Source organism: Numida meleagris, chromosome 5, assembly GCF_002078875.1.
Source record: "Numida meleagris isolate 19003 breed g44 Domestic line chromosome 5, NumMel1.0, whole genome shotgun sequence".
In the NCBI taxonomy this organism is placed as follows: domain Eukaryota; kingdom Metazoa; phylum Chordata; class Aves; order Galliformes; family Numididae; genus Numida; species Numida meleagris.
The window spans coordinates 67,267,618-67,276,144 of NC_034413.1; the positions used below are offsets into that span (position 1 = coordinate 67,267,618).

General features: G+C 40.4%; 1 long non-coding RNA gene across 1 annotated transcript; it reads left to right on the forward strand.

Annotated features, from left to right (window-relative positions):
* LOC110399203 lies at positions 819-8,106 on the forward strand. The gene is made up of 3 exons (XR_002438961.1): positions 819-853; positions 4,635-4,740; positions 7,952-8,106. It is a non-coding gene; the product is annotated as an uncharacterized LOC110399203 (long non-coding RNA).

The following is an 8,527-nucleotide window of genomic DNA, read 5'->3' on the forward strand; positions in this document are numbered from 1 at the left end:
TGGCACCCCAAAATGGACCTGACCTGCTTGGAGTTGGCCAGTGGGGTGCCCAGTACCTCTGTAGAGGTGGGAGCTCTGCCACTACAGGCAGTAGCCAGGAGTGGGGAATTCCTCTGGCCACCACCTGCGCAGTGCTCCTGCAGGCAGCAATCAGCAGAAAGCAAACTCTTATCTCCAAGAATGTCACAAAACCCTGTAGGATTTGGATCTCAGGTGTCCCAGAATTGCTCAGAACTCCTACCAGGATTTCACAACATAAATAACATCAATGAATTATGGCTGACTTCAGAATTGCCCATGGTGACCACGATGGTGACAATCTGCTCCTTCAAGTACCCCTGAGATGCTGTTGCCACAGGCAGACAGACACCAGCAGTGACAGACCCAAGGACCATTCCCATTAGGATCCCAAACTCCTACACTGCACATCCCAGCACAGTAGATAATGGGATAAATTTTTACTGTTCTTCCATAACCATCTTCATCTGAATGCATTTACACAAGGTGCATAACACAGTTAAGAAATTCCCAGTAACTTGTTTCTTTTTCCTTCAGTTAAATTCCAAGACTCTATTTGTTACTGAGCATTTGTGATGAAAAATGTTTAGGGTCTTCTTCTGGTTTGTCTCATCTTTCCAACTTGTAGTAAGGGTGCAAGCAAGAAACTGCCCAGGACACATTTTTTGTAGCTTACCATATACTCAATGTTATATGTCTGTAGAGGGTAAGGTGAATGGGGCTGCTTTGCTGCACAGGTGTGAGAAATTACATGTCTAATTGCAAGGAAGAGCACTTAAGAGGGAGAGAACAGTAGTAAGGGGAGTTGCTGGGAGTAGAAATGGTGGGGAAGCAGGTATGTGCATGTGGCTGGTGGGGTCTCCTGGGGAAGCTGTGCAAGTTCTCTTGTAACTGGCAATGGAGCTTTTCTGTAGGTGTACTTTTTTGTACCTGCTGTAAGTTTAGGCCCAATTCCAAATTATGGCTAGGCAAGGACTTCATGGTCAAGGTTATGTCCACCTTCTTGTGTACCTGGCTCCATGGAGTGTGACTGGGACTCAGCAAGCTGTTGCACAGAGGCATCCCCTTCATGTGGAAACTTGGTTATTTGGCTCTGCTCTGCCTTTGTCCTCTTCTTTTTGCCAGAGGTGCTTTTAAGAAAGTTAGACTTATGAAGAAACTGCATCCACTAAGTATTAAGTAGTTTTTAAATCAAGAACTCCCAAGGATGAAAATTTTCCAGAGGAGAGTCTTTCACTTGCCAAGTGATAATGAATTCATCCAAGCAAACCTCTGCAGATACTGCTGTTCTGGTGCTTTGTGTTACTTCCTACTGATCCTGATGTTACCTTCAGAGTCTTTCTTTTTTTTCTCTAAAAGATAAATATAAGGGTAGCATGAATGAATTGTTCCACTAAGAATTTCTTAGTTAATATGTATGTCTTACAGCAACTTTCCCCAAAAGACGTGCTTATATTAACATTAGCAGAGGGCTTGGACTTCACTCACAGTGATAAAGTTGATGATCCCTGCCTCCTCTCTGGAGATAGGTGTACTGAACGTGCTTTTATGTTCTCCTTTTGATCCATCTAGTTACGGGTCCCACTCTTGGGAAGACCTGCTATATGTTACAGCATTTGGCACAGGATCTCTTCCAAGTTCTCTGCTTGGTTTTTGCAAGCTGTGGTGCTCCATCTGGGGCCGGAGGTGAAGAAGAAACAGGAAAAGATTTACCCCATGACCTCATCTCATGGAGAGTCTACAGGCTTTCCCTGGCTGCAATGGTTGATTTTAGTAGCTTGTGACTGCAAGCCTGCTATGCTATATTACTTCTGTTTGCATTATTTTCTTTCTAAATGCACTCACAGATATTCTTTGAGAATGTGAAGAAATTCTTAGAGCTCCTGGAATCTTCATCAAATAAAGCTATGAGGTATTAATTCCTTTGTGACGATCTGGTCCCTTCATGTAGACAGCTGGCTCAGACAAAGGAGTCTGAGTAACACTGAAAATATGAAACGGCACAATTACTGAAAGTGTTGTTTTCCAAGGGCATGCTCAAGGAAAGCTTATCTCTTTCTTTTCAGAAAGTTGAACTTTTGTCCTGTCTTTACTGGTAGAACCAGTGACAGATTGCTTGTAACTGACTTCTTAAAATTAAAAGTACAGAAGTTTGTTGTGAAGCTAAAAAATATCAATAAGAATGGTATTACGAGATTTGCTTGTTTTGGGGGGAGTGCTTACCCCTATTTTTTTCATAATCTCCCTGGGATGATATTCTGAGTTCTTATAAATATAATGATGTGGGATTACTTGTTTTGCTACACATTGTATTTACAAATTTGGATTTGAGTTTTGTGTGCTTACAACCACAGAATGTCACTTTGGTATGAGGCATGAGCAAGGGGAGCCCACTTTCTAGAAGAATAAGGGGAAACAGACTACTCCAAATCCTACAGGTTTTTGAGATGTAGCCAGAACTACAAGCTTTTTTAGTTTGTCCAGCATGTTCAAGTTTCACTTGTCAGAGATGTAAGAACTCAAAAGCTGTCTTTTCTTTTTAATAAAGAAAGCCTTGAATAAGACAGAGGTGAAATAATCTAATTTAGAGTGAGGAGAACCTCCTTTATGCAATTCTGTCTCTATTATCACAAGTCAATGTCAGCTATTGACACCTGGTCAAATTGCAACCTTGACACCTGTTTAGTTATGACTTGGTGTTTATGAACAGACAGTAACTCTTCCCTCCAGTATTTGTGGTTTAGTTCTGTGAAAATCTCCCTCTGTAAGTACACAGGTCATAAACCAAAGAGGTGGGAAAACAGGTTGGGTAGACCTAGGAAGAGTGCACGGATTCTTTCTTGTCCCAAGGAGATGCTGCTTCAGCCTTGATTAAGAGTCAGGTCATGTGTCTCTTTGTAGCGCCATTGCAATGGCTGCTTGTGGCTAGAAGTCAACTGATTGATTAACTCCTCTGACTCTTCAGTATCCTTCTGGATACACAGCACCCTGGGGGGGACTGGTAACAACCACTGTAATTCTAGCTTTTTCTTTTTTTTTCAGCCCAAGTGTCCTGTCTAGTAACTCCTTGCATTTTCAACCGCATATTGATAATTTTCCTATCTGACTCTTCCTTTCATTTTGTTGACATGCTTGAAGCAGAGCTGCTTCTATTTCTCTTCTTGTGTTTCATTCCCCGTTTCTAAGATTCTTGCTCTTTCACCCTCTCATCTGTTACATTTCTGAGGTCATAGTGTAGCATGACAGTGCATTACTACTTTTTATTATATATACTGGAAGCACTGTCGACACAGCACAGTGTTATAGAGATGCCCAACAGCAACTTGATATTAAAGCAAAGTACTTTTCCCCTGTGTGAACACCTTCTGTGTGAAAAGTAATCAACTCTAGGCTTAAACAGAGCATTAACAGTCTCTTCCCTTGGCAATGGTGAGCCTAGTGTTTACTGAAAATTTTTTTCTTTACCTTTAATCCATGTATCAGAAGCCTGTACAGGCTCTTTTTAAGGTAAGGTTTAAGATTATTTTTTAAAATCTCTGCAATTTTTAACAAAGATTTCTTCCAAGAGTGCAAAACAAGAGGTTGTGTTTTAATGAGTGAGATTCCGGCCAGCTGATTGTTGATATAAGGGAAGCTTTTCAGAGTGCCTTATGCATTATTCAGTGCTAGTTTCAAAATATCATTATATACAGTTCTTGGTTTCAAGAGGTAATTCTTTCTGCCTTGGTTTTCAAATGGCTGATAACAAGAAAGACTGCTGCCTCATTCGTGTACGCTTGGCTAAATGATTCTACTTGTTCTTACCATGATGGAGATTTTTGAGGACCTGGATTGAGCTCAGGCTGGTGCATCCACTGAAATCGTGGAAGATGAGAAGGCTAGAGTGATGTTATTGTGTTGCGGATCAGCAAAAAAAAAAAAAAAACTCCTTGTGACACACTTGGTATGTCTCAAATGCATGCAGTATAAGGCCATTGTCACTTCAGCAAATTGAAGGCTGAGGATTTCATAGAGAATGGAGTTCTGTTACAGTGGAATGGCCTTCCTCTGTCTAAACATTCCTTTCTTTGTCCAAAACCTCCCTATTTTCCTTCCAGAAAGTTTTGACTACAAACTTAATTTTGATAAACTCTTTATTGTGAACTTGCTTGTTTACAACCTTGGGATGGTGCACATGGAAATCTAGAAGGCATAAAAATAAAAGGATGCCTGAGAGAAGCTCACTGCTTCTTGTTGACTCAAGACTTTGATACTTGATTTTGGATAAGAGTTCTCAACTCCCCATCCCTCTTCCAGTGCCAGTGGGCCAGGGCTGGAACTCAGAACTGACACATGATCTCTTTTATCTGTATTTGTCTTTTGTTCTCTCTATTTTCTCTTCTTTCTTTTTTTCTCACAAAGTAATTGCAAGGATTATTTTCATTTCATATCAAGCCATATAGTTTAGCCACAGAGCTTAACACAAATTTAATTGTTAGAGTGCCAATACTTCTGGGATAAATGTAGCACAGAGATTCTCATTAAAATTGATGATTGTGTGGATGTCTAAGTATTGTTCTTACCTTAATCTGACAGGGGCATTTGTGAATCTGATCACCTCTTCCCTCCCTTTACAGGTATGATGTGATGTTAATTTGGTGTAGTCAGCAGGATGTCCTCAGAGTTAGAAGGTCCAGAGGTTACCTCTCAGCTGTACACCAGGATGTCTGTAAGACGGGAGAGGTATGAGCAGTGACAAGCCATGGCTGCCTGGGAAATGCTGGTGCTTGACTGCTCCCCTTTTACTGGGTAGTTGAAAAAGTATAGAGCATGCCTTTCCCCACTGGGAATGATTTGGGCACAAAACAATTGACATGAACCCAGTGCTTTGGCAGAAAGAATTACTACACTTGTGAAGGAGCAAAAATTGCTCCCAAGGAAAGGAAAAGCCACAGCGTATACTGTACTGGGAGCTGTACTGGTAACAGCTTGGAAGGAGAGGCACCTGATTAAACAAACAAGTGCTTAAATGTTTAAATCCTAGCAGGAGCAAGTGAAAGCCCTGCAGAAAGTGGCCTGTCACTGGAGAATGGTGTAACATCATCATTTTGGCCTCTGGCATATGCCATATTCAATTAGTAGAGCATAACCCCCTTAAAGACCAACCTCTACATTTGAGAGATAATAAAGGTTTTTGGGATTCTTGGCAAATAGACTACAGTAGTCTATTCCAGATCTCTAAGGGAAAACAGTATGTGTTAGTACAAGTTGAGACAGTATCAGGGCTAATGCAGGCTCAAGCAGTCTGACAGGTGACAAAGGATAATACCATTAGGGTTTGAAATTATTGTTTAGCTATTTGCCCAAATTCATTCAATCAAGCAAAGGAAACTATTTTGCTGCTGGTGTGGTCTAAGAATGGGCATGGAATGAAGGAATCCAGTGGATTTTTCACACCCCATGTAACCCCCCAGGCCAATGAAACTGTTGAATGTACTAATGGTGTTTTGAAACAGGCACTGAGACCCCATGAATCAGGATGGGCACAGTGGGTGACAGATGCAATAATAAATGCCAATAGCTATTGGAGAATTAATGGCTGCCCCCTGTAACTCAGTGTTCTGCTGTAGAAGCCCCATCCTTCCTTCTTGGAAAAAAAGGGAAACTAAAGATATTGTAAACTGGCTCCACTTTCCAAGACAACCAGTCTTAGGAGAAAGATCATTACATCAATACGCAGTGGATAGTCCCAATGTTTTTACCATCTATGCTGATCCAACTGTGACTGAGCTGCTCCATCTGTTTGTATTACATGCTAAATATATTTTTATAGATATGTTTACTGGTGTGTGTTTTCCACTAAGAAAGTTATTGTGAAATTGGTGGTGGTTCCACATTTTTACAAACCTACGAAAAACTGCTTTTCTTATCATCTTGTGTATAACTTATATCACCATATAGAAAGTGCTACATAAACACAGGGCAAAACCCCCTCCACCATCCAGCCGCTGTTCCAAGATGCTTCACAGCAGCTGAGTAATGAACAGTTTTAAAGAGGGATAATGAAGTACATTTACAGGTATTTCTAAAGTGCTCTTCCCAAGATAGTGTGAAGGCACTGGTTTAAAATAACTGGGTGATGGAAGCTGATGTGGAGTGGATGGGAAAAGACTGAGCTCCTGTTATACCAGGATGGATGTTACAGCAGATGTTGTTCTGCTGAATGCAACTTAATTTGATGCTTTTTTAGAAGGTAGTGAACAAGGGGGTGCATAGAGAGGAGCAGCATAGTCAGCATGGTGGGTCAGTAAAACGCTCTTCAGTGTTCTGTATTTATATCAGAAGAGCAGGATGCTTTTGTCAGGGCGATAGGAGAACGGTTCTACAGAAATGGCCCAAAAACTGAAAGCCAGGCCAATGTGTAAGGGAAAGAGGAAAAGTTGCATCCTGACAATATCTTCTGGATTAGTTCTGCATAAGTTAAGGTTATTTGCAGCAATTTTGCTTCATTTTCTGAAACATCTTTTGAGAACTAATCTGGAAATAAATAGTCTTTCTGAATTGTAGAGTGGGTTCTTTTCCTCTGCATAAGTCATCTGTAATGCTGTTGCTCAGCAAATCTTTTCTACCAAGTGTCTCTGCTGTTTGCAGTGGGCAGTAAAATAATTGGTTTTGCTTTATCACTCCCACCTTTACTTTTTAAGTGTTTTTAACCAGCTGTTTGATACTGTTAGAGTGTGTGTGGGGGGGAGGGGGAAGCCAAAAATCAGCAAAGTAAATCAAATAAAAAGTGATGCTTTGCCACATTACTTTTTCATTGAGGAAACAATGCTGTGAGGTTAATTTTTATAAGTATTATAGGAAGGAATTCAGATTTTTCAGTGACTATTGCCCATCTTAGAATCATAGAATAGCCTGGCTTTGAAGGGACCTTAAAGGTCATCCTTTTCCAACTACTTACCATTGGCAGGGTTGGCAACCACTAAATCAGGCACCAGATCAGGCTGCTCAGGGCCCAATCTAATCCAGCCTTGAATGCCTCAAGGAACGTTTATAATAACAGCAGCCTTGCTATTAACAAGTACTGGCTTATGTTGTGATGACGAAGGATATCTTAAGAAATCAGTAAACCAATTAAAGTTATAGAATGTGTTTAAAATTAGAAGGTAGAAATAACACCCCTGGAGAAAGGGCTATGGTTGTAGCAAAAGTTATTTTAATTTAGAAAGTCCATTTTAAAAAACAAGTTTTCAAGTTAAGGGGCAGATGTGTCAGGGCAATTCAGCCATAGTTTAATCGTTGACACAAAAATATGAACACTTCAATGCCTATTTTAAGCTACTTTATAATCTTCTATGATCTCTTTACTGCTGGATATTGTCTCTGCAAATGCTGGCACAGAACTGTGATAGTTCAGTATGAATCATGAAGGTGGAAGTATTGTCAGAGGATTATGGAGTTGAAAAACAAATGCTCCTTGAGCAAATGTCTCTAGGAGTTGGGAGAAACATAACTTTCATAACATCAAGAAGGCTCTTACAAAGAAATTCTTAAAATAGCCATCTTTTGGATGTAGGCTAAAACTTCAGTATATACTTGATTCTGGTTCTGTGGAAGACAAGATTTGTCCAATCTCTAGCAAGATACATTTTTTCCCTTGTATTTCTTAAATCTAGTATCACTACATGAATACTGTGGATGTAGCAATCAAAAGTATGAATTTTTCCTTGAGGAACAGGACTGCTTCTTATCTTAGCTAATTCTATATACCTTCAAGCAAAATTTAAGACTTAGCCATCTAAATCTATTGATTTGCAGTAGGTAAAAGGAAGCACTTACCCAGGCATGTCCATGCAGGCTGCATGTGGCCTGGCACAGCTTATGCCATGGCCCACTCCCCTCCCCCATCCCGCATTTCTCTGCATACCTTATTCATATCATCTTCTTTTGACAGTATGTACCTCTGTGAACAACTGCTTTCAAGGATGAAGTACAGGAAGAGCAGAATATCATCGAAAATCTGACGAACACCTCAAGAACTCACTAAGACTTGCAACCACTCCCAGTGAACCAGACTGATGTCCTTGTTTTTCTGAAACTAATACAAATACCCCACTAGTTTTATGGTTTTCTTATTTTTTTTAAAATGTTTTAGTATGAAATGGCAGTGGGATTGCCAGGTCACAGCCTGAACCAATGGTTGAGCACCAGGTGACAAGGCTAACCCAGGAGCTCAGGTGCAAGCAATGCAGCTGAGTGACCAGAAGGGGTGGAGCCAGGGTTCACCCCTCATCACCCTCATTTAAGGGTCAGAAGCTGAGGGAGCAGTATCTCTCTGGATAGAGATCACACTCCTTTTGAGCTGTCATTGCAAGTGGTGAGCAACTTTCCTTCTTTTTTTTTATCTGCTCTTGCTCCATAGTGTTTCTATCCCATTAGAAGGTACTGTCATCGACTTCTTTATTATTTATATTTCTATACAGCAAAAGTTTTGCTACTTATATACATTAACTATATTATATATTTTATA